At 42.1% G+C, this 27,061-nt stretch overlaps 1 pseudogene across 1 annotated transcript in view; it reads left to right on the top strand.

Moving 5' to 3' along the window:
- The window catches only part of LOC309380605 (splicing factor C9orf78-like), a 30,635-nt pseudogene that overhangs the window by 1,115 nt on the left and 2,459 nt on the right, over nt 1-27,061 (top strand). Inside the window, exons 2-3 of the transcript XR_014173334.1 lie at nt 16,460-16,554; nt 24,889-25,080. The product of XR_014173334.1 is annotated as a splicing factor C9orf78-like (transcript). The remainder of the gene's footprint in view (nt 1-16,459; nt 16,555-24,888; nt 25,081-27,061) is intronic.

Genomic DNA, 27,061 nt, shown 5'->3' with positions numbered 1-27,061 from the left:
CAAAGTTTCATTCAGACAGGAAAACAAAGAAACCCAATGCCTTGAATTGTCCGTTTTGCCTCTTGGCAGGATTGTTTGGAAACTTTCAAAAGATGTGATTTATGCTTCTAGTTTATTATTCGAAGAAACAGTGTGGAAATGGAAGTGTTGGTGGCTGCATACCAAGGCGACCTAACTCAGCATAACACTTCAGAAACAAATTATGTAGGATCATTGCAAATAATTAAGCAGTGTCATTCTTGATTATCTTGGTAATGAAGAGGCAAGCCAAGTGCTACTTATTACACCTCCAGGGCCTGGCAATGCTGCCTTGTGTTTAAGCCCTAATTGATTTTTGATTGTCCTACCTGAAGAAAATATCTCATTTTCTTAGAACGGATCCTTCTAGCTATTTGTAATTATGATCCTGATCCCAGGGAGACTCGTTCTTTCTCAGATAACAGCAGAGGAATTATTGGAGTGAGTAATACATGTTGCGCATCTTAAACCTGGCAGAGGAGAAGGATGTTGTGAGAATTTCAGATGTGTGATCAGAAGTTCACTGGAAGTCATCTCCTTGGTGTAAAGTTGTTAGAATGCCTAAGAGGGCCACAGCACAGGTAATAGGTTATTTTGAATTCCAAGAACCTAAATATATGTTACATTGAAGACTTGTGAGTGAATCTCATGGTGTGTTTAGCCCTTTTGCTTCAGCTGTATTTCCTCCTATCTGAGGATATGGTTTAGGTCAGGGAAGTGGCACAGGGGGAAAGGGGTTAAACGCCCCTTTCTTTAGGGCCTCATTTTTGAAGCCCCCTGAAATGTTTGGAATGCCACCGGTTTTTCTAATGGTTCCAACTTACAAGAGTCTGATGTGGTTCCAGCCCAGGTTTTACTTCAGATTTTCCCTTTCTGCACACGATTACAGTAGGCAGAGGGCCTTCTCGGTAGTGGCGCCCGCCCTGTGGAATGCCCTCCCACCAGATGTCAAAGAGAAAAACAACTACCAGACTTTTAGAGGACATCTGAAGGCAGCCCTGTTTAGGGAAGCTTTTAATATCTGAAGGACTATTGTATTTTAATATTTTGTTGGAAATCACCCAGAGTGGCTGGGGAAACCAAGCCAGATGGGTGGGGTAATAATAATAATAATAATAATAATAATAATAATAATAATAATAGTTATTATTATTTGTATTGGTACTACAAGTTTTAAAAAAAAAACACACTACTCTGGATTGTTTGTCTGCATTTCTTTGGGCACATGAAGACTCTTCATCCCACTGCGATGTATACTTCCATCTTTCAAGTAAAAATTAAATCCCTGGGAGATCCAGTCATGGATCTCCTGTGTAATGTGTAGCTTGGGCTGGAGATAAAATGAGATAGATGAAATGTTTATTCTGTGGCCTTATCTATGGTATAAAACCATACGTAACCATTATGTAACAGCATAAGACCACTCTCTTGGAAGTTAATATTGAGAACTGTCATTTGTTGAGAGTGCTGAGTATTTATTTCCAACAACAACAACAACAACAACAACAACAACAACTATTTATTATTTGTACCCTGCCCATCTGGCTGAGTTGCCCCAGCCGCTCTGGGCGGCTTCCAACAAAGATTAAAAATACATCAAAATACATTAAAAACTTCCCTAAGCAGGGCTGCCTTCAGATGTCTTCTAAATGTCAGGTAGTTGTTTATCTCTTTGACATCCGATGGGAGGGTGTTCCACAGGGCGGGTGCCACCACCGAGAAGGCCCTCTGCCTGGTTCCCTTAGACATTATTGGCCCTGTGTTCTTTCAGAAGATGCAATGCCTATCAAGCCAGTTTAAGCCTTTGCTATAGATGGGGCCTATAGAATTTGAAGTGGAATGCAAGTGCTGTTTTCTGCTACAAGTACACTTAGGCTATTGGGTGAACTGATTTGCATGTGTGAGGAGAGGTCCTATGTACATGTGCATGTGTGGGATGCTGTGGTTTTGTTTCCCCAGATGCACAACTTTAGTTCCAGAGCAAGAAGCAGGGCTCTGGAGAAGCAAATGGTTCCAAGTCCCCAGTTGACCTGCTTTGTCCTCCTGACATCTTTGTATCCATTGAACATAGTTAAAACATTTGCAAATGACAGTCTTAAGAGCATGACTAGATGTTGTTATACCCTTTGGAAACCAAAAAGTGCCTGCCCTCTTGAATCTCTCTTGGCTAGTAAAAAGAATTCTGGCTTCACAGCTCCAGTGTCAGTGATGTAAAGCCATAATCAGCCGAAACGTGGTACGTTTTGAGCAATATATATTGCACTGCAGGGTTCATGGGTAATAATCTCTAAATGCTCTCTAGCAAAAGATAGTTTCCTGAATAAATGAGGCACAACTGGGCATTGTTCCAATGAAAACGTTGGCTAGATGCTGCTGCTCTGGCTAAAGACATTGTGAATGGAATAGCTTCAGGCCACTGCTGCAGAAAAGAACGGCATTCCCCTTCCAAAGGGAAAAGAGAATTGTAAAAGTGTGAAGTTGCTCATAAATTTGGAGATTGGGAGGGGGGGGGTGGAACCCAAGAGCTGTATTTTGTGGCATGGAGTTGCTAATCAAGCAGGAATGCTGGAAGCAGTTGTGTACATCTCAGAACTGTTCCTAAATTTGGGCTGGTAGTCATTTTCAGGTATTAAATATAAAATGTAACAGTCACAAAAAAGAGCTTTTCAGTTCCTGTTTGGCAGTGGAACAGAAGAAGCATTTGTAGAAGACATTAGAAAAGGCATAGCCCAATGCAATAGGCCACAGAGCTGTGGGTCTGAAAAAGTATGCATGTTATATAGGTTATGTTTGGGATGAGTGGCACCTCATAAATTGTGTCTCATGCATCATATTTCACCGTATGAATGAAACTGCCTGATCCAAACTCAGTTAATTTGTCCACAAAACCTGGTGTTGTTCACCCTGACTGGCAGTGGGTCTCCAAGGAGACAAGCAGATGGCTTTCCCAGCCCTCCCAGCTTCTTCTCCTTCCTCCACGTTCAACTGCGGCTGCCAAAACATGCCAGATCCTGATAGAACGGGGTGTGTTTGTGTGTGGCATGATAGCAGCTTCCTTTGCTCTCATAATGTAAAAATTCAGAGTGCTGACAAAGCCCACACAATCCCTTAAAAAGTCTATATATACATGTCCTTAGGAAGAAATAGAGATGGAGAAGACATGCCAATTTAAGGTGATTTTTTTTTGGCAAATGTAGCTCCATGCTGCTGACACTGCCATTAATTCAGAAGAGATAGAAAGGGCTAAGTGATGAAAAACTCTTGGCTGGAAACATGAAGAAATTATGTTGGAGGAACTCATGTAATAGCAGAAGGTAGTCACAGGTTTATGGTCTGTATTGATTAGCTAATAGCAAGGAAAGGCAAAGTTCATGATGTTGCAGAAAAGAGTTGGCTACCTGAACCAGAAAGAACTGTGTTCCACTGCCAATTTGCAAGTTCTTGAGAAGGATCAGTTTCTAGAACAGGCATAGGCAAACTCGGTGCTGCAGATATTTTGGGACTACAACTCCCATCGTCCATTGATAACAGGACCAGTGGTCAGGATTGATGGTGTTGGAAATTCAAGCCTTTCTCACGAGAAGCTGGCAGCAGTCCTGGCACCTGGCTTGATTTCCTGTTGACCTCCCTGGCTGCATTCCCCAGCAGACGCAGGCAAGGTCTCTATCGGCGATTCTTCTCAAACGTGAGAAGAACACACCCCTCTTTCCTGCCTCCCCCTCCCCCCAGGCAGGGGAAAGAGATAGACAGAAACGTATTTACATGCTTTTATTTCTGTCTTTGCAGCGTTACAAAAAACATGACTGCTCTCTCCATACTCCACCAGTGTTGTAACAAAAACTTCCTGTACATCCTGTACAGCTCATATTACACTGTGAGGTAATTCCGGTGCTGCGCACTGTGAAATGACTGCCCCTCTGTTCCCACAGCAGTCCCAACATTCCCATCATGTTTACACTTCAAGCTAGGACTTTGCAGCTGCATTGCTTCATTATCGTAACAAATGGGAGTTGTAGTCCCAAAACATCTGGAGGGCCGAGTTTGCCTATGCCTGTTCTAGAACAACTGAGCCTGTAAGAGGAAGGAAGGATTTATGTGTTGGCACCAATTTATGAGATGTATTGATGGCCATGAATTTGGATGACTTTAAAATGGGTTCAGATACGTTAATGTATCTGAATACATTAATAAACCTACCAAAGGCTAGTAGTCATGATGGATACATACTACCTCAGGTGTCAGCACCTCTGAATGCCAGTTCTGAAGAGGACATTGCCTTCATGCCCTGTGTATGGTGGACTTCCCTTAGGTATCTCATTGGTCACTGTGAGAATAGGATGCTGGACTCGAAGGGACTTTGGATACTTTTTTGTCCCCAAAGTGACCTGTGGATGCATTACCAGGAATAAAAAGCGTAGGACAAAATGGAGACTCCTGAAGGATTACTCAAAATTCATCTGGATTTATTTGCACAACATTTCAGGGATGTGTGTGTGTTATGCAGTGTCCACTGTTTATTGAATATTTGTTTGTGGGGAGAGAAGACAATGTTGCATCAAGCAACTGTCATTCTATACTTCCCAGTGCAGCTCCCCATAACTTTCTTAACCACCAGAAACTTGTTTTTTTAAAGCATGTTTATTGTGCATGAGTGCTAAATTCACCTTCATCACACAACCTGAATTTGCCACTATGCAATTGATAAAGGTAAAGGTAAAGGTACCCCTGCCCGTACGGGCCAGTCTTGACAGACTCTGGGGTTGTGCGCCCATCTCACTTAAGAGGCCAGGGGCCAGCGCTGTCCGGAGACACTTCCGGGTCACGTGGCCAGCGTGACATCGCTGCTCTGGCGAGCCAGAGCCGCACACGGAAATGCCGTTTACCTTCCCGCTGGTAAGCGGTCCCTATTTATCTACTTGCACCCGGAGGTGCTTTCGAACTGCTAGGTTGGCAGGCGCTGGGACCGAGCAGCGGGAGCGCACCCCGTTGCAGGGATTCGAACCGCCGACCTTTCGATCGGCAAGTCCTAGGCGCTGAGGCTTTAACCCACAGCGCCACCTGCGTCCCTTATGCAATTGATACCCACCCACAAAGTAGCAATAGCCTTGATGCATCTTTTTCTTGCAATACAGGAGAGGTAACTTCAGCTCAAGTCATTAAAGAAAGCTTTTTTAAAAAATAAAAAAAACAACAACTGGGATCCTATTTCCCTTTCAGCCAAGCCACCAGCATCCTGAAACACCAAATACAAAGGGCTGCCAATTTATCAAAGCCCTACCTGTCCTGAGAGGACTGCAATTTTATATTACTTTTGGCCAGGGGGTTCATTTTACAATTCTGCCTGTGCATATACATTTCTTTAGGTTTAAGAAACCCAATTCAAATGCTGCCTTGCCGGAGAATCTTTAATCTTGCTTAATATGTCAGCTATGCTAGCAGAAAACGAGACCACCCATGTTTGTATACTACAAGAGAAAACCAATCCTCTCTTCATTATTCAAACCATCAGCCCATAGACAAAGGGGAGAAACAAAGAAACAAATCACTACAGTGACACCCAGATCTTTCCTATTTTATCTTGACAGGATTTTGTTTCTGCCGTGTTGCTTTTCTCCCTCCCACCCCTGGCTATTGCCTCCTGTTTCTCTTTATGGTAATTGAAGTTGGACCCAAAAGCCCTCAGAGGCTTGTATCCTCTCTTCACATGAGTGACGCTTCAGTGATAAACTTGAACTTAAACTTACTGAGGTGTAACTGAGGGTTCATTTGATAGCTAGTGGTTTTCAGCAGCACTGCGGGGCTTTGGGGGCTCGACGTGCGTGAGATTGTTAATGTCCTGTGAGGGAAAACAATAACACATTTCATTAATGCGTTCATGTGTGAAGCATCCATTAGTGCACTCTAGGTATTAATGACGTTATGCTTTAAAATGACATGTGGGGCATGACAGGAATTGCAAGGTCTGATGAGAACAGATGACAAGATAGGCAAATATTTGAATGGCTTCATTTGCCTGCCGGTCAAAGGATGGGCGGAGGGGACGGGAGCAAGGGAAAACCTGGAAATGGAATTCCATTCCATCTGTGTGCGGATTGGACTGAGTGGCAAGTCGGAGGGAAAAGAGTTAGCACTGATTCAGGAGAGGATTTACACAAATAGCTATAAAGCTTTTAATGTGTGTGTGGATATCTATCCATTTGTATGCTTGTATTTATGTATTTATTCCAGAAAGACAAAGGGATGGGTGATATCCAAGTAAGTCCTGAACTGCAGGGGATTAATTAACTTGAAATAAACACTATCTCTTTATTACAAGGGTTAGGCTGCAGTTCTATGCACATTTTGAGAACAATGGGACTTACTCCTGAGCAGGCATCAATGACTGGTTCACTCTTGGTTGTTTTAGTATGATGTAGAGAGTGGAAAACAGACGGAAACAAATGCCAATTGTCAACATATTTCCTTGTATACATAAATTAAAAAGTACCAAAAGTGTGGCAAAGCAGAATTGCCCTGTTCTAATACACACACACACAGACCTAGTTCAGGGGCCTGATCTGCTTCACCCGCAAGCATTTTTCTGTCTCTCCAAAGGTTCCCCAGTGGTGGGGGAAAAGGAAAGACACAACACTGGGAGGAGTGGAGTCTAGTGCTGTAATGAGCATGCAAACTGCTCCTTCCCTAGTCATGAGACTGATCATTTAACCCTCTTCCTCAGGTGATCTGCACCAATCAGCTGGGGAGGCAGTGCAACCGCATATGTGTCCGCACCCTGTGCCTGTACAAGAGCGTGAGAGAGAAAGCAGGGGGTGACCACACCCACTTTTTGCCATACACACACCTGGCATGTTGGCTAAGGGCATTGGCAACCCTCAGGCCAAAAAAAGGTTAGCCACCCATGTTTTAGGCGGATTCTTGACCTTTGCAGTGCTGAGCGAGGTAGTAATTAGCCCATGACAGTCTAGCAGTGAAGCCAGAGAAACGCTCTTCAGCACCCGGGACAGCTCTTCAGAAGGATTGACCATTTGGAAACTGGATAAGCTGTTGTGGGCACCATAGCTGTCACCTTTCCCCTTTTCTTGCGAGAAATCCTATTCAGAATAAGGGAATTTCCCTTAAAAAAAGGGAAACGTTGACAACTATGGTGGGCAGCATGCACACTGCAATTATGCACACATGCAACTGCACTCACTTGTCCTCCCCCCACCCCAGTCCTCAATTATAGTGGTCATTCTATTTTTTAAAGCCTGATTTAATCATCCAGAGATTGAGACCCTGTAGGCATCAGGGAGGGCTCCTCCCAGTGCCTGTGTTCCCATAGGTGCCGCGCTGGCAACACATAGGCATTGTATCAGAGGGTGGCCAGACTATGGAACAGAAAACAAATTGGCCTCCGTTGGTTGCTGGACTCCAGTTCCCATCAGCTCTAGCCAGCATAGTTAATGGTCCAGGGTGAAGGGAGTTGGAGTTCTGCAGCCTTTCCATAAATCTTGATATAGGCCTGCCCAGCCAGTACTTCAGCTGATAGGGTCTTAAAGAGGCAACCTCTTGACTTGGAGCCTTGAACTTTGATGCTACCATGTGGCTCCTGCATGCCAAATCAAGCAGAGCCTAACAGGGGAAGGAAGAAGCCAAGCGTGTTTGTGCACCGAGATGAAAAGAGCGTGCAGACTGTGGGTTAGCCAGGTCCAGCTCATTTGACTCAGGGTCAAAGAGAGGCCTTCTGTTTCAGGAGCTGTGTAGGCTATTCCCCGTCCGACTGGTTTCAATGAGCTTGGAGGGTCTGGGAGTTCCCAAAGCAGCTTCTTCCTGAGCCGCATCACTTCAGGCCGCCTGAGGCCAGGGGGTCATGACACTAATATGCATGCAATAATGGAGATTATACCAATGGGGCTGGGGCTGTTCACAGGAAGAACCTAAAGCTGGGCAAATTATTTCAGTGGACAGGTTCACCAATAGGTCACTAGACAGCACTGAGACATTGTCGATGGGAAGCTTGGGTTAATATCCTTCCCTCTCCAACCCTTGATTCTGACTCTTTTTGTTTTGCTTTGTCAGGCCTGTCTGTTTGGGTTTTCGTGATAAATTAGCAGATAAGCCTAGCTTGGAACATGGCTGGGTTCTTGCACAAGATTCGGGAAGAAAACGGATGTGACAGCTGCACAAGCCAGTCTTTGGATGACAGTACTGCACATCTCAATGCCATCAAGAATAATTTAACATGAATGATCTGACATGCTTGGCAGAGTCTCTGAGAAAGAAGGGAAGGGAGGGACAGTGGGGGAATGGAGAAGGCACAATGTTTTGCTAACTCTGATCAAAAAGGCCTTCTATGGCTACAATTTTTCGATTTAGCCCCAGAATAGAATTCTCTGCTTGGTTAACATCATGCGGCCCACATTAACAGACGGTGTGTAGCTGCTATTGACTAGGAAGAACCAAGGAAAATATGCCCCCCCCCCCATCTTCAAGAGTTAGTCTTCAAAAGAATTAATCACATACTTGAAATATTCAGAAGCCCTCCACATTCAGGGTGAGGTTTGGCCGTACAGTATTTCTCCCTTATTTTCCTTCCTACCAATCTTGATTCCAAAGCCAGCTTGAAGACATTTGTTACTCATATCAGACCTCACTCCTGCCCAGTTAATGATTTCAAACATTGTTTAGCTTTTTAAAAAAACAAACAAACAAACAAACAAACCAAAAACAACCACCTTTGCTCAATAATGTTGCCTGCAGATTTTATATAAAATGGCTTTAAATGGAAATAAGCAATACATTATTGAAACTTACAAGCCCTCAAATGTCAAAGTAATCATTAATGGCATTGTAGTTCTCCTTTTTAGTTCTTTTTATTTTATCTGCAAGCTGCCTTGAGTCCCTGTCAGGGAAAAAGGCAGCATATAACAACCATAGCAGTAGCAATAACACAATAATTTATTGTGATAACAAATACATATAAGAGGTTTTCCATTCATAACACTTTTCTACCAAAGTTAGAGGAAAATATGACTAGGGAAGAGGATGTTACTAAGATTTCGATATCCATAAATTTCAATGTTGCTTTTCCTGGAAGGGGCTTGAGATTGCATGTAAACCCCTTCATTAGTATCCATTAGTACCTAATTAATTTAGAATTAATATCTGTTAATACCTACCTATTAGAGATTACCCACAACTGTAGTATGGCTGATAGAGCTAAGCTTTGTGATAAATTGTTTTCATATTAAGTCAGTGCTTTACTAGGTATTAGTTGCTATTATTATTACAAAACATAATATACCATTTTTAGATAACAAAGTGATAAAATATAGCCAAATTATGGGCATTATTCATTTTAAGAGTTGCTCTAGTGGAAGCCAGCACAAATAGTCCTGCTAGTGCAATGGGGATTTCTCTGCTCTCCTCACCTGTGCCCCCCAAATCTACTCTGAGGGGACAGCAGAACCCCCCAAATAGCACACAGAAGTCAGGTAGGATTTGTCCTTTATATGTCATTGCAGGATGAGCACTTTCAGCCAATTCATATCCTTCAATTTTTTTTCAATTTATATTGAAATTTTATAATGTATGCTTTTACAACAAATAATAGTAACAATAATAGTGTATGGAAGTTCTGTGGAAAATTCTGTCATGCGCCTCTGCTTTGAGTTTTTTAAGGACATAGCAATACTCCTAGTGCTAAAATAACTCACATTACATATGGTAACTATCGACTGAATTGTTATGCTCCTTTACAACATGTCTCAGAGGCTGTCCCAAGCAGAAATGCTTTAAAACAAAGCCTAGGTTACCACTTTTAAAAATGAATATAACTTGATAAGCAGCAGAACATTCCTGGTGGTTACATGAAAAGAATGCTCAGATCTGTCTGGCCAACGTTGATGGTTCTTCTAACACAGCTAGTGGTGGAGGCCATTATGCAATGTTGATTTTAAATATAAACACTGAATATACAAGACGAAGCATAAAAACACCCTCTCCGTATGAATTATCCAGTGGCCATAGAATAGCACCTGAGATATTTTGACCTTTCCGAGTAGAAAATCACTGAGGGTAAATGGCAAGAAGCCAGAGGCAAACCATGACATTCATGTACAACATAGCTGACGACTCTTTCTTCACATTGCATACCTTGCAGTAGAGGAATGACATATATGTTATGGACCGATATCCCTGATTTGGTTTCAACCCAAATAATTCCTCAACAGTGTTGCCTGTTAAATCAGCCAAATTAATTTATAGGTTACAATACAAAGGATTGGATCTAGATGAAATATTTGAAAATTGTTCTCTGTTTGGAATGTATTGCAAAAGTAGCTGATGGTATTGTTCTTTTTTTATTATTATTTGTTGGCTGTCTTATGAAAAAAATGATACATGGGGATTTGCACATGACGGACTATTGTGGATACCTAAGAAGGCATGAAAGATAAGATTTACTCATGTGTCTGATTAGTCAACCTTCTATTTGGCATCAGTATTTGAAATCAAATGATTTTTTATGTTGGAATCCAGTCTTGAATATTTGTAGAATTGTCAGTTATGCATAGAATATTTCCCCTGATTAATCTCTTAAATAAAAATTCCTATTGCCATAACCCCAGTATATTCACCTTTCTGAGACAGTAATGGCAGAGTGAGATAATTTGCTATTTAATACACAAAGCTACTATTAATTAATTTATTTAATTTACACTTGGCATTTTATATTGCCCAGTAAACCATATATTTTTTTGCACAGTTTTGTATTGTCAGAAAGTAACATCATTTTAAATATTTTGTCTTCCATTCTTTGTTACAATAACATACCACAGTCAAATTAATACCACAGTCAAAATAATGCCAAAAACAACAACAACAAGCACACTTCAAGCTGTTGGCCCTTTTAATTAAAATTGGCCTTCATCGGGCCCACCTGATTAATCAACTAAGAGTGAAATTCCATCCATGTCTACTCAGAAGCAAATCCCCTTTAATTCAACAGTGATTCCCTGATAAATGTGTGTAGGATTAGAGGCTAAAGTTTTAGATAATTAATCTACTGCTTAAAATGATTTAAGTTTGCAGCTCTAACTGACAGAAATTGATAGCTGACATGCAGTATGGCATTTTATAGCTGACATTGAATGGATTTAGTATTTGACAAGCATTATTGGAACTCTGACAATATTTAATAAGTGGGAGTTTAAGGCATTTGGTAATTTACACTTGACAACAATAAATAAACAGATATGAAACTGCCAACACATTTAAAGAATATCTATTTTAACCCCCCCCCCCCTATGATCAAATTCAAAGTTTGTAATGTAAAATCTCCATTTATGTATAACTCTAGTTTGGATTTAGATTGTTATGCAGGTTACAAGGAATAACAACAAATTAAAGTCAAAAGTAATGAAATTATGCTTTTTATTTCCCCCCTCTTAGTTTGTTCTTAAGTTCTCCTGTATTTTACCTCTTCACCATAGCACAACTCCTCCTCCTACCTGTGATCACTGAGATCGGGTGTCCCAGTGCATCCCCCCCGTGGAACCTGCCCCAGCCATTCTGTTGGCCCACTCCCAGGCAGCCCTGACCCTCTCCCCTTAAAAACCAAATACCAACTATATAAAGCAATATAAACTAATTAAAAGCAAAACAAAAAGCAATTCAGTTATATTAAAAATTAAACTAATCCCCAGCCAAACCATAAACCAAAATCTAAAACACCACAAATTAAAACTATTTGAAAACATTTTAAAACATTTAAAAGCAGTCACTGAAGTAGGGCAGGGTGAGCCTGGGCCCTGCCCCCCAGGCCAGATGGAAAAGGCATCGCAGGAAGTGGCCTTCAGCACTCACAGCCGGTAGGTTGTTAGACTAAGATCTGGGTGACCTGAGTTCTAGTTTCCATTCAGCAATGAATGACCTTTGGGCAGTCAGTGTCTCTTAGCCTCACAGGGTTGTTGTGAGAATAAAATGGGGAGAAGAACCACCTTGAGCTCCTTGGAGAAAGGTAATAATGACCGCTCCCCACATTAACTGGGCGGCAGCTTTTGTGTGGTCACGCGCAGCCCACAGGGACTCCAAAACTCCTGGTAAGTTAGCTGGCTCCCCCCCCCCCTGCAAGCTGGGTACCTGGGCGTTCCCGCCTAGCCTTGACAATTAGCTAATCCCGGCTTGGGGGGGCGGGCGTTGCCAAGGGTGTTGGCCAGGTAGAGTCAGGACCGCCCCACACTTATAATAGGGGGTGTAACTTACCTGTTAGTCCTCAGCCGGCTCCAGAACTTCCCCCACCCTGCCCTCCCTCAGTTCATGCCTTCTTTTGCAGTTTAACCTTCTTCTTTACAGCTATGCGGGCGCTGCTGCGGTCTTTGATGGATGCTATTGAGGGACCAGGAAGGAATTTTCTTGCATTGGCTGGTTTGGCATTCCCCATAGCAAAATGTCACTACTTTGGACGTTTTTAGGCCTTGGGCAGAATCCTTTAGTTTATCGTCCTTCAGTTGGGGGGGGCATGAAGCGGTGACCCACGCCCTCCCTGCGGCAGCAATCCCAGGGTTCCCCGTTAAAGGGGTATTTTGAGGGGAGGCATTGGCCATATGCCAATGGGTTGTCAGTGTTCTCCTCTACGACGCGGCAAAATGGGGGGCGGACTCTTTGCTTGAACAGACGTTCTCCAGAGCCAGCCCAATCCCCACACACTTCGGATAACCCTGATGTTCCCCAGATCCCCACCTGGGGACTGGAAGGGATAAACGCCCAATGCCTAAGCCATGGTTTTCCTACATCTGAATGTTTAATAAAGTTGTGGCCAATTTTAATCTAATAATAATAATAATAATAATAATAATAATAATAATAATAATTTATTATTATTTATACCCTGCCCATCTGGCTGGGTTTCCCCAGCCACTCTGGGTGGCTTCCAACAGAATATAAAAATACAATAATCTATTAAACATTAAAAGCTTCCCTAAACAGGGCTACCTTCAGATGTCTTCTAAAAGTCAGGTAGTTGTTTTTCTCTTTGACATCTGGTGGGAGGGTGTTCCACAGGGCGGGTGCCACTACTGAGAAGGCCCTCTGCCTGGTTCCCTGTAACTTGGCTTCTCGTAGCGAGGGAACCGCCAGAAGGCCCTTGGCGTTGGACCTCAGCATCCGGGCAGAACGATGGGGGTGGAGACGCTCCTTCAAGTATACTGGACCGAGGCCATTTAGGGCTTTAAGTGTCAGCACCAACACTTTGAATTGTGCTGGGAAACATTGTCGGGTTCGGGGGGTTCGGGGGGGGGGTCTCCGCCTGTCCACGCAAAATGTAATAAAGATGAATAAATAAATAGATCTTGCATCAGATATTCCACTACCATACAGTAGACTGGATTGGATAAGCATGTGTTTATCTCTTCCTTTCTGAAATGGATGTGACTTTAAAGTGATTTGGCTGCCTGATGTGTCATACCTGCTGGGGGTGGGGGTGGGGGTGGACCTTGATATGAAAGCTGCATGCAGGGAAAAACACACCACTTCCCTCAGTAGTTTGTTCCAATTACCTTGGGTATAAAATTTGTTCCTGCCAGCCATTTTGACTCCCCCACCCACTAGCTATAATTTCTAACTAAATGGATGGATGAGTCCATCCTCCCTGGCAAAGAGTCTGCTTGAGGAAATGGAATTAGGGAAACCATCTGAAATGTAAGTCAGAGATTGAGTACCACCAGCCCTTGAAAATAATGGCAAGTAGTTTAGATTTGATTAACCGTGCAAAGAGGAGCCAATGGGAGGTGTTCAATGGAAAGAGTGAAAGGGTCAGATCAGCAGCAAGAAAATAATTACTCGCTAATTGACAACACTCGATAATTGGTAATACGCCTCCCAACATTAATATGAGTTAGCAAGGCACTGCACTTTTTTTAAAAAAAAGAAATTTCAGCTTTATATTCTGAATTCCCATTCAGTAATGGAATGATCGCCCCTGTGAATATTTTTCTTGATTCCTATTTAGAGAGAAGGCAGCAATCCAAGCACAGCAGCCTTGTCTACTGTGCCACGGCATTTTGTACTGACAAACATTCTAATAAATCAACTGAGGCATGGCATATTTCATTTGGATCCTAATTGCAGTTCTCTCTCATTATTGATATTAATGACCCAGCGGTTCTAACAGTTAAGTGACGAACTGAGCAGACAGTATGGTCCATAAGCTTAGCTGCCTTTTTTTCTTTCAAAGATTCAAATGTGAATTAGAATATGCATGCAAATTGGAGCCTAAAAGAAATGGTTGCCTTTCAGCACTATTGAGTTAGCTCATTTTATTGGAAATCAAAGTAACATTAACAAGGCAGTGTGTCTCAGCCACAGCGTTTAATAGTGCCTCATCTCCACCGACTGCACTAGGTGTCACTAAAGGAGCTATTAGCAGGCTCTATGGTGTAACAAGGAGAGCTTTTTTCTATCTTCTTCTCAAATCTCTTCTATTTCCGTAATTAACAGTTTCCATTATTATTTTTTTAACTTAGTGGGAGAAAACCAAATTGCTGCTTGAATGCAACCCTCTCTTGAATACACAAAAATAAATTTACTTGGGCTAGATTGAAATCCATCCCCACTGAAATATATTGTTACAGTTTTAATGAGCCCAGGCAATTCTGAATTTGAAACCCGCATTGCTTATATCAGGGGTGGGCAGCCTTAAAAGAAAAGAAAAGAAGGTACATTCTTTCACCTTTGGTGGACGTGCCCAAGGATTAAGGCCTTCTGGGAGATGATCTATAATGAATTGAAAAAGGTATTTAAATATACCTTCCTGAAGAAACCAGAGGCCTTTCTCCTGGGCATGGTCGGCCAATTGGTGCCAAAGAAGGATAGAACTTTCTTTATGTAAGCTACAACAGCAGCAAGAATACTCATTGCGAAGTATTGGAAGACACAAGATCTACCCACTCTGGAAGAATGGCAGATGAAAGTGATGGACTATATGGAATTGGCGGAAATGACTGGCAGAATCCGAGACCAGGGAGAAGAGTTGGTGGAAGAAGATTGGAAGAAATTTAAAGACTATCTACAGAAACATTGTAAAATTAATGAGTGTTAAAACGATGTTGGAATGAAATGAAGCAGTTTTAGCAATAATGTTAAAAAGGAATATGTAAAAATGGATTGATAATAGATGAAAAAATAAGGCTATAATATGTTAAGATAAAGAAATAAGATAAAAACAAAGAGGGAAAGGATTTGCTGAATTAACCTTTAGAACTGGAATACAAAAAAGGGAGGTGTGAGGAGGTCAGGAAACAAGTAAATGAAAAGTAAGACATAGAAAGAGGGATTTAATTTTTGTCTTCATTTTTTCTGTATTTTGTATCTTTGGTTTTTTTTCTTTTCTTTTTCTTCTCTTTTTATTACTTTTGTAACCTTTTTTCTGAAATCTTAATAAATATCGTTTAAATTTTTTTTTTTAAAAAAAGTTGAATGCTGCAGTACCTTAGAGGCTGAATACTGGGACTGGAATCAAAAGTAGGCAGGCCTGGAGTCAAAAGTGTGTGTGGGGGGGTGTTAGGACTCCCAAATTGGGTGGTGCTCAGACCCAAAGGGATCACCCCCTTCTCTCTCCTGGCTGTCACCCTTTTCTCTCTTTCTGGCACTCCCCTCCCTCTCCCTTTCCCCTCTCCTTGCCAGCTGCATCTAATTAGGCCAAGGGCTGCATATGGCTCTAAGGCTGAAGGTTGCTGACCCCTAGTCTATGTGGTTAAGCAGGAAAATGGATGTGATGGTAATAAGCAATATCTTTATTTACACACAGCTTCATTCCTGCATTTTTACTTTTGCAGCTCTGCTTTTCTGTTTGTTCTCAGATTTAATATGAGTTGTTGTTTGTTGCCACACATGACAACTGTTTTACAATCTTTCTCTTCCTGCTTGAAAATGCAGACTTCCAGGAAGAATGTCCCATGGTTCTTCCGGTTAATGTGTGCCGTGTCCAGCTGTTCTACCAATGTCCTGAAATCCAGCATTTTCTGTTTTCTGCAACTAGTCCTTTAAAGGTGAACATGCTGTGTGACTGGGTGAGATGGTATTGTGTAGTGCCACAGTGTACTGGTGGCACTAAATGTAAGATAGATTTATTATAACAGGATCAGGTTACATCGCTTCTACTAATGCAACATCATATCCTAAGATAGATTCCTGAATTTTAAAAAATAAAATCTTCTTTCACATATCCTAAAATGTGGAGTTAAAAACAAGATATAGTTCCTTTCTTGATCCATTGAGGTCATTTTGAATTTGAACACTTGAAAGATACTTTGTTCCTTTCCAATCCTGAAATCTGCAGTAAAATATTTGCCAAGTGTTTTTGCTGAAGGCACTGAAGTTCTGGTATACTCTCCCTGTGGAGATTCATCAGCCTTGCTCTTTACTATCTGTTAGAAATAAATGGAGAATGCTTTTATTTCCTCAGGCTCTTCATCAGGGCCAGCCCAAGAAGTTTTGCTTCCATTGACGAAGGCCAAGATGACACCCTCTCGACTCCGTGTTTCAGAGCCAACTCGACTGGTAGCTAAACCTTATTTCAGCACTGCTGACAGAACAGCATCTTCTGGGCAGCAGCGTTGCTTAATGGTGCAGGGGAGGCAGTAAAGCACACAGCTCTGTTCTCAAACAGCTCATAGTTGTTGCTCACCCCCAGGATCTCCCACCTGAGGCGACTGCCTCATTCTGTCTAATATTAGGGCTGGCCCGCCTTTTAAAGAATTTTTTTTTAAAAAAAATATTAACAATTTCAACATAAAAAATTATCAAAACACATCATATTCATTATTCCCCTTTTTTCCCTCCCACCTCCCCAACAAACCCTCCCCCTTCCCCCCAAGACTTCTCTCAGCTCCTCTCCCTGATTTCTCAACTCATATTGTTCTCTGCATATTGTAAAATTGTATACATCCTTATATTATCTATTCACTATATTAACCCAATAAATTTGTGTATGTTTATTCAAAACCTGCCAAGGAGTCCAGTTCATTTTGTTGTCTTTTTAAATAGTTTGTAAAAGGTTCCCATTCTTCTTTAAAGTCACAGTTGTCCTTATCTCACAATTTGCATGCCAGTTTAGCCAGTTCCGCATAGTTCATCAATTTCTCTTGCCACTGTTCTTTTGTCGGGGTTTCCTCATTCTTCCATCCTTGTGCTATCAAGACTCTTGCCGCTGTTGTAGCATACATAAATAGATTCTTTATTTTCCTTGGCAGGTCTTGTCCAGGCCCTCCTTTTAAAGTTTCACTCTGCTGCTGGTTTTTATTTGACTTCTAAGTGACTGATGCTCTTAATTGTTTGCATTTTTTTGCAATACAAAAAATTAGGGCAGACTTCAACTATCTTCTCCCATTTGCACAAGAATTTCCATGTACGTATGTAATGGAGCCTCCCTTTCTTGCCCCCCTCCTCAAATCTGCTCCAGAGGGAGCCCCTGGAACAGATTTAGGGAGTGCATGAGGGGACAATGTTCTGTGGTACAAATGTATATCCTTGCGCTGATGTAACAATAGCCTTAGCACCATGATGGTAGTTCTCTTTTGTGGTTAAGGTACTCTGGTTGCTGTGTGAACAGAATAAAAGGTAAAGGGACCCCTGACCATTAGGTCCAGTCACGGACGACTTTGGGGTTGCGGCGCTCATCTCGCTTAATTGGCTGAGGGAGCCGACGTACAGCTTCCGGGTCATGTGGCCAGCATGACTAAGCCACTTCTGGCGAACCAGAACAGTGCATGGAAACACTGTTTACCTTCCCGCTGGAGTGGTACCTATTTATCTACTTGCACTTTGACGGGCTTTCGAACTGCTAGGTTGGCAGGAGCTGGGACCGAGCAACGGGAGCTCACCCTGTCACGGGGATTCAAACCGCCAACCTTCTGATCAGCAAGGCCTAGGCTCTGCTTACAGGTTTTCCGCTGGCATCTGGTTGGCTACTGTGAGAATAGGAGGCTGAACTAGAGGGCCATTGGCCTAATCCAGCATGCTCTTCATGTGTTCTTGCATGTTCTTCTTTTCAGATAGCTCCAGAAACGGAAAAGTAGCTCTCATTGCATATTAGCAAATGAGAAAGTTACACACAAACTATGGTCCCTCAACAGCACACAAAAGCATTCTTGCCATAATATATGCCAGAAGAACTCATGCACAACACTATCAAACCTTTAGTTACGTAAATCCAACTAACAATAACACCCACAATGTAACTGGCTGTGTTTAACTTGTTTAACTATATGAATTCTTTTTTTTTAAAAAAATAATTTTTATTCATTTTCAAACACACAATAAAGAACAAACAAAACACAAAACAAAAACATACAAAACATTTAAACACGTATAATTTCATAATCTTACTTTCATGCACCTTCTTTCCTCCGACTTCCCCATACCTCCCTTTCGCTGCATCCTTATTTTACAATTCTTTAGCAACCCTTTAGTCAATTTGTCTATTAGTTCCCTTTCATTAAATTTCCTTAAATTTATTAGTTACAGCTGTAATTCTCTACTTCTTACCCCTTGACATCTTAACACTCCTCAATTTTACAACAATTTTTCAGATATATTTTAAATTTCTTCCAATCTTCTTCCACTGTCTCTTTCCCCTGGTTAACTATATGAATTCTTTATACATCCTATAAACACACCTCTTTTCACATTATCAAATTAAGTAGAAGCAATTAAAGACCAACATTTTGAACAGGAAATACAAATAGATCAGTATACGTAATGTCCAAATAGAAGCTTTTTTGTGTTCCACGTATGTCTTTGCGAATACAAGTGACAGACGCGACAACCTTAAGAAGCAGTACTTGCAGGGGGCCACCAGGGGGCACATTGGAAGATGGCTGACAATAACATCTCTCCGACCCACACAAGGTAATTAAGAGGCTGCTATGGGAGTATGTAGCCTCCCTTGCCCCCCAAGGGGATGGGGGGACTGCCTTGCCAGCTGTGTCCATAATTCACCCCTGGATTCGAAAGAAGGGGGTGCAGACACTTGGCACAAAGCCCTCGAGTGAGATCGGCTCTCCCTGACGCTGTCTCCAATCAGCGCACTGGTCCACATTAGCTCGAAATATATAATTGGAAATATATAATTGGAAAGAAGCTAATGCACATACATAAAGTGAAGATTGGGAGTAAAGACTGCTGATTAATGGGATCTCTGGGAGCGGAGCGACGGGCTGGAAAAATAAATCAAGTGAAGAATCATCATTAAAAGACTGGTATGTTGGAGTGAAACGGAAAGGGGGGGGGAGGAAAAAACTTTTCTTTTTTTGCCTTATGTGAGTACCAATAACCCTCCCCTCCAGAGAGAAGAATTGTTGCAATTATTAATCACAAGCAGGAGACTAAGAACTGTGTGGGAATGAATTACTGATTAAAGAGAGAACTGGTGGAAACATCGGGGAATGGAAGGAAAGTTTTATGACGCAGCAATAAATGGAATCTCGTGAAGACAGGCTTGCCTAAGGAGGACGAGAGGGAGGAGGACCAGGGTCATTGGAATGTGAATGTATGGTTATTGGAACGTTATCTTGACCTGGCAGGGCCCTCTGAGATATAGATTGGCAAGCCTGTAAATCAACGGACGGACTGTGGGAATGTTTTTAATGGAGGTGTGGAAATGGCGTCTGTAATTTATGTGATATGGTTTTTGGAGAGTGTAAAACCCACACAGGAGATGTTTGTCTTTCACCAGCTTGTGAAGATTATCAGAGATCACAAAGAAAGGAAGATATGATAATAACAAGAAGATGAAGAAAATAACAAAAAGACTATCTGAACAGAACTGGATAGAACTGTTTAATCAAAGCAGCAGGAAGAGTGATGTTTGGACCCCTTTCGGAGCTTGAAGTATGGGTACCCCCCAATTTTTTTAAAAAAAATTGGCTGTATAATTTGGAATTAATGTGATTTGGAATTAATGTGATTTGATTGGCCTGTTAATAAAAATTATTTTAAAAAAGAAAAAAGAAGAAGCAGTACTTGCAGAAAATGGACTTGTTCTTTGTAATGTTCCACATATGCCTTTGCAAAGTATAGTTGTAGTAAGCAGTTGCTGTATGCAGGTATCAGACGAAAGAACTTGAGACAAGGATTCCCGGAATAATACCTTATATCTTGAATGGTGGTCTGGTGTTGCCTGTGCTTTTTCTCCCTTTTGAAATCCTGAAATGTGTTATTATCTAAAGCAAATAAGAACAAAATATGTACAGCTTTGATGTAAGTAATATTTGAAATATGCTTGTTTGCACAGTACTTCAAGTACTACAAAAAAAATGTGTGTTCATGCTAAGATTCTGCGGATAAAGACTTGGCTCAATATTTAAACAAAAATTAGCACAGACACTCTAAGAATATAAGAAAAGTTTATTAGATCAGGCCAATAGCCCATCAAGTCCAGCGTCCTTCTCAACAGCAACAGCACTCTTCCTTCCAGGGTTTCCAGCACTGCCTCTGACAGAAATGTTTAGTAGCTAGAGATAGTCTTATCCTTCATGAATTTGCGACTTTAAAATCCTCTTTTTGTGGGGATGATTAGGGAGGCAGGAGAGGATATATTATTTAATGATATCCTTCCTAACTTGTGCTAGCAAGTTCCATATTCTAGCAGAGTTCCAAACATCCCCCCCCTTTTAAATTACGCAGCGAGCAGCTTGTTGCTGACTAATCTGAGTCTTACTATTAAAGATTCCTTCCTGATAAAATCCCTTCTAATCCCTCTTAAAAACACAAGAATCTTATTAGCGTTAATATAAAAGTAGTTTACTGACAGATGCATTCAGGTTCACAGACATACAGTATACCTGAAGGCAGGCTTAGGTTACATAACAACTAGTAAAGGCAAAGGGACCCCTGACCATTAGGTCCAGTCGTGGACGACTCTAGGGTTGCTGTGCTCATCTCGCTTTATTGGCCGAGGGAGCCAGCGTACAGCTTCCGGGTCATGTGGCCAGCATGAGTAAGCCGCTTCTGGCGAACCAGAGCAGTGCACAGAAATGCCGTTTTACCTTCCCGCCGGAGCGGTACCTATTTATCTACTTGCACTTTGACGTGCTTTCAAACTGCTAGGTTGGCAGGAGCTGGGACCGAGCAACGGAAGCTCACCCCATTGCGGGGATTCGAACCGCTGACCTTCTGATCGGCAAGCCCTAGGCTCTGTGGTTTAACCCACAGTGCCACCTGCGTCCCCAACTAGTACTATTCCACAACAACTACTACTGTTCCATAAAGAAGTTAGTCTTAAGTGATTGCGACTAAGCAGTCACTTCTCCAAACATACAGCAACATACAAAATGGAGAACACACTGATCAGACCATGGAGGCCATGTGCTCCTCCATGCTAGTACAACAGACCACCCCCTCTTCAAGTCACATGTAGTAGAAGTCTTTCCCAGCTTAGGAGGAAACAGGAAGTCTTCTGAGTGGAACAAAACATCCCCTAACATGTCCACTGTAGGAATGTTGTACTTGACTGCAGTTTTACATCCCATATTTTTAACTACAGCAACATGGGTTTAAGGGGCTACATGGACAAAGCAAATAATAACCATCTGTTTTAAAGAACTTCAGGAAGTTCTATTCCTGTGTCATTTATTAGTATTGTTTTTCATGCACTTTTGCCATGGGAAGCAACAAACGTTCCAGCGGATGTAATGCTTTGCCCATAACTCTCTGCTATGAAATTGTGTTAAGAGCCAGAGGGGAAAAGATGTTTCTTCTTGTTTCTGGACCAGCCACATGATGTCATCCTGGACAATTCTCTTTTCAAATACAGGCTCCTTTTTGATAGGCTGAGAACAACCTGAGCTCAGTGCTTCTACCAAAGTTGAGTAATGGAGTGTGTTCAGCTATAGTGCTTTGTCTTGCACTTTCCCCCCTCTTAATTTATAGATCTAGTTACTGCAAAGTGCAAGAAATGTTAAATCCATATTGGATCTACCTATTTTCAGTCCTCTTGGGCTATACAATAAAACATCCGCTGCCAGCTGACGTATGAATAGGGAGGGCGCGTCTGTGCCTTTGATTTATGCCTCCCCAAATGGCGAAAGTGTCCAGGAATTTTGTTGTTGTTACAGGATACAACTCCCAAGAGATGCTTTAGAGGAACACAGAGAAGTATTTAGGGGACAGGAAGTTTAATTTGTTTTTCCTATTATTGTTTATGAATGATGAAATTCATAAACAATAAAGAATGTTGTTGCACTTTAACCTCCATTCAATCTTAACCAAAAAAATTACACTAACAGGTTTTTGTGTGTGTTTTTACTACTCCAGTGAGATTTCTAATGTCTATTTGGGGAGATTTCAGGCCCTAGGAATGTTTTTGTGTCTGTAGTGTCAGATGAAGTGTGCTTGACAAAACCAGAACATACAGAGCCAGAAAACGTTTATTTGGAGGTGGTAGAATCATTCTGTGCAGTAAATACTCCTGGATCTTGAATAAATAATAGAATTGTAGAATCGTACAATTGGAAGGGATCCTGAGGGTAATCTAGTCCAATCCCCTAGAATGCAGGAATCTCAGCTAAAGCATCCCTGACAGATGGCCATCCAACCTCTGCTTAAAAATCTCCAAGGAAGGGGAGACCACCACCTCCCGAGGGAGTCCCTTTCACTGTCTTGATGAAGAGCTACCCAACATTGCTGATAACAGAAGGTCCAATGGTGAAATGCACCACTAATGCAATTCTATAATGAGAGCCCTGTAATGTAATGAACAAACTCTGAAGGATGGGATCTTGTCCCTTTTCAAAATTATTATTATAAACCCTGTGGATTATTTTTCTCCCCTGCTGCAGGCGCCGTGGAGAGGAAAGAGAACTTTAAGGATTCCTCATTTATCTTGTTTTTCTGTTTAAGTTTCGAGTTCTTGCAGAGTTCAGGTGTAATCACAGCCTTCTGTTGCAACAGGAACCACCATCTGCTGAGGCATTCTGTAAGCAATCTAACATCTCCCTAGAGATAGTTTAGCATTCAATTCACAAAGAAGGATGGCAGGGACATGTAAACAAAAGGAGACAACTGAAACAGTGAAGAATGGGCTGTGCTCTAAAGATTCAATATGTTCCTTTATAGCGGAAAAAGCCTGTAATGCCATAAAAGCCTGGCAGAGAGTTCTGATGTATTAATTGTTTCCCCCCCTGCCTCCTCCCTTCTGTGGCTCCATTAGAGAGTTGAAAGCAACAACCTGGGATTCTCCCCAGCACTCTAATGCTGGAGTTGATAGAAATCCGGGGCATGTCCCTGCTTCTTGCCCGTGTGTGACCTTCTGAGGTATGGGAAGGAAAACAATTAAGGTTTTTCATCACAAGTGTTTCCAGAAAGAAACTAGTTGAGGAAGTCTGAGGAAACTCAACCACAAAGCCTTTTTTTAAAACAAAGCACGTGGCCTTTGCTTTTCCTTTTGTTTTAACTAGGCTATCTATTAACCTTCTGGTACTTCCAAGTAGAATGATAAAAAGTGTGGATTTAAAAACCACATGCGTTCAAATGGGTGAGTTGGAGATTTATTTATTTTTAAAATATTTTTATTAGCAGTTTCGACATAAGAAATTATCAAACCACATAATCGCTTACATTAATTTCCCCCCTCCCTTCCATCCTCCCCCCCAGGGACTTCCCTCAGCTCCTCTCTCTGATTTCTCAGCACATATTATTCTCTGCATGTTATAAAATTGTACATACCCTTACATTATCTATCTAACATGTTACCAACCAATAAATTTGTGTATGTTTATTCAAAACCTGCCAAGGAGTCCAGTTCATTTTGTTGTCTTTTTAGATAATTTGTAAAAAGCTCCCATTCTTCCTTAAAGTCACAGTTGTCCTTGTCTCGCAATTTATATGTCAATTTAGCCAACTCTGCGTAACTCATCAGTTTTTCTTGCCACTGTTCTTTCGTTGGGATTTCCTCATTCTTCCATCCTTGTGCTATCAAGACTCTTCCCGCTGTTTTGTGAATTGGAGATTCCAATATCTATTCATAATTTTGTATATGAACTGTTCTGATAGGATCAGTCCTTCCAGTAGGCAGTGTGAGTTGGACACCTCAGGCAGCTGACTTTGCGTGTCAGGGAAGTGCAGCAATTAATTTATTTATTATTATTGTTGTTGTTGTTGTACTTCTTTTGCCTCTGGGAAGTGGGCGGGTGCTTGCTGGATTTTGTGCCCCAGGTACCAAAATAACTTTGCATTCCTAGGCTGAAATGGGGTGGGGTGACCATTTGCTTTTCCATCCTAGGAAGAAGAAAAAAAAGTCATTGAATGGTCCTGGAAATGATCGTATTATTCTGGTTTAATGCAGAATGTAAAGATGTGATTTGGCATAGGTGGCCCAAAAAACTGGTGATCGGGTGATAGTACACTGTTTCTGAGCATCACTATTATAAAGAAGGGGGATGCCGTGCTTTAGTTATATTATAGACAGTTGGAAATAAGTTGGCATGTGGCTTGGCTTACTTACATTGGCTATTTTGGCAGGTGCTACAGGTATATTCTGCTGCATTTCTTCACACTCATCTGCCTCCTGATTGTCTAAGGTTAACTGACCCCAAATCCTATGTGGAACCTGCCCCTGCCCCAAATCCTTAAACTAATGCCTTTCGTGGGCTTGGATCTAGAGTTCCCATGAGTGGAGGTAGCTCATAAGACAGGCATAGGCAAACTTGGCCCTCCAGATGTTTTGGGACTACAATTCCCATCAATTCCCTAGCTAAGAGGACCAGTGGTCAGGGATGATGGGAATTGTAGTCTCAAACCTTCTGGAGGGCCGAGTTTGCCTATGCCTGTCATAGGACATCCCAACTGGAGGAAGTGGGAGGAAATGGCTCTTGCTGATTTTACTTTCCATTGCAGCTCCTGTGTTGGTAAACCACCTAGAAGAGTGCAGGACGTGGGGTTCAAAGCTGCAGGAAGATGGTGGAAAAGTTGGCTACACTCTACTGGAGCCTCTACTGGACTGCAGTCCCATCATCAAAGAACATCTTTGGATCCAGCCCATAGTGTTTGTGCTTGATGTTTGTGCTGGCTGATCATCATGTCTTTGCAGTAAGATTTGTTTTGCAAGTCACTTTGAGGTTTTTTAAACAGCATAAATATAAACAGTAATAAGTATTAACAATTGTAATTTGGAGTATGTAAGCAGCAATGCACAAAAGTTTTCTGGTACAATAAACCTACTGGTTTCATCTACTCATAATATGTAGTACCGGTGCAGAGTTGGGATGAGTAAGTCGTTGCAAGGGTTAGATCTATTTGCCTAAAGCATGGGTAGGCAACCTAAGGCCCAGGGGCTGGATTCGGCCCACGGACGGGCCAGGAATCAGCATGTTTTTACATGAGTAGAATGTGTGCTTTTATTTAAAATGCCTCTCTGGATTATTTGTGGGGCATAGGAATTCATTGATTTCCCCCCCTTCAAAATATAGTCCGCCCCCCAACAAGGTTTGAGGGACAGTGCTGCTGCCCCCTGCTGAAAAGGTTTGCTGATCCCAGGCCTAGAGACTGTGCTGATGCTGTGAGAAATGGGATTGTCAGGGAACTCAGCAACATTTTGTTCCGGAGAAAGCACGTTTTTCCTCCTGCACCTGTTGTGATCTGGAATGCTATGTTGATGCTCTGGGAGACGTATCCCAGAATGCTCTCCTGCTAACCCCACTCAAGGGGAAAGGGGGAGAAAAGGGAACACTTGTATCACTCCCTCAAAACACTATACAATGGTACCTCTGGTTACGAACGCTTCTGGTTACGGATGCTTCAGGTTACGAGCTCCGCTAACCCGGAAGTAGCTGCTCCTGGTTGTGAACTTTGCCCCAGGATGTGAATGGAAATCACGTGCCAGAGGTGCGCGTGCAGTGGGAGGCCCCATTAGCGAAAGTGCGCCTCAGGATAAGGATGGTTTCAGTTTAAGAACGGACCTCCGGAATGAATTAAGTTCATAACCAGAGGTACCACTGTAAAGGGGTAGCCATTGCCAAGGCTCTGCCTTCCCAGCAGGAATGCCCAACCATTTTGTGAAATTCTCTCTCGTATCCACCCACTCTTACAGTCGTCTTTCCTCCATTTTTAATAAAACAATAAACAGGATAGGACATTTGTTGAGGACAGTTTTCTACCTGCGTAAAGACTTTAAATTGAGTAATTTTGGACACTTATCTTTTTATGCATTGGGAAAGTAGTTGTGAAAAATGCATAAAGAAAATGTTACTGTGGAGAATTGGAAATTGCACAATATTTCCTCAGTGAATTTTAAGATGACACTTAACAGAGCATTGTCAAACCCTTTGGGAAAATTCCTGGCACTATCTTGTCAGCCCGAAACATTAAGTGGTCCTTCATTTCTTCTTCTAATGACAGAAAAATGTTTTGTGTAGATTTATTGGAGAAGAGGCAGACTGATACCTTGTATAACTGGTTGATGCTGAAATATAGCTTTGACAGTGTGCTATGACTGAAAGCAAATGGCAGAAATTTCTCTTAGAGGTGAACTCAAAAGCACAGCTTTCTTTGGTCACGAGAGGCCATAAGTCACAGAATGCAGAAGGGCTTGCTTCAGAATAAAGGCTCCACCATTTTAATTCTGCTGTGCTGGCCAGATGACCAGGGAAGATTCAGACATCACAGGAGGACACCATGGCTTCTTTCAATCTCATAGTGTGGCAGCAACATCTCTAGCCCCCTTTTTCCCCCAGATATCACCGTACTCTGAGATGACCTCAGCACACAGCAGCCATATTTGCATGTGAACTGGTTGAATATAGCAATCACCGGTGGCAGCACTGACACTTGGACTGAGTGAGGCAGCCACATCAGACAGTAGATGCTGGTCTGTATGGGGGGTGGGATGATGACATTGCCCCGCCATTTATCCGGAGTCCCTTAGCTGTTCCCCTCTGTTGGAGGGTCGAGCTCTGTGTGCCACATAGCCGTCTCTTCCCACTAGACTAGCCTGCTGACCCCTAGTGCTGTTGGGGAAGCCCATTGCCACTATTGAAATAAACCTTAACTTCTAGTCCAGCTGGCTTCTGGG

This window comes from Podarcis melisellensis (assembly GCF_964234715.1).
Source record: "Podarcis melisellensis genome assembly, chromosome: 11".
NCBI classification, from domain to species: domain Eukaryota; kingdom Metazoa; phylum Chordata; class Lepidosauria; order Squamata; family Lacertidae; genus Podarcis; species Podarcis melisellensis.
This window is presented reverse-complemented; position numbering and strand designations above follow the sequence as displayed.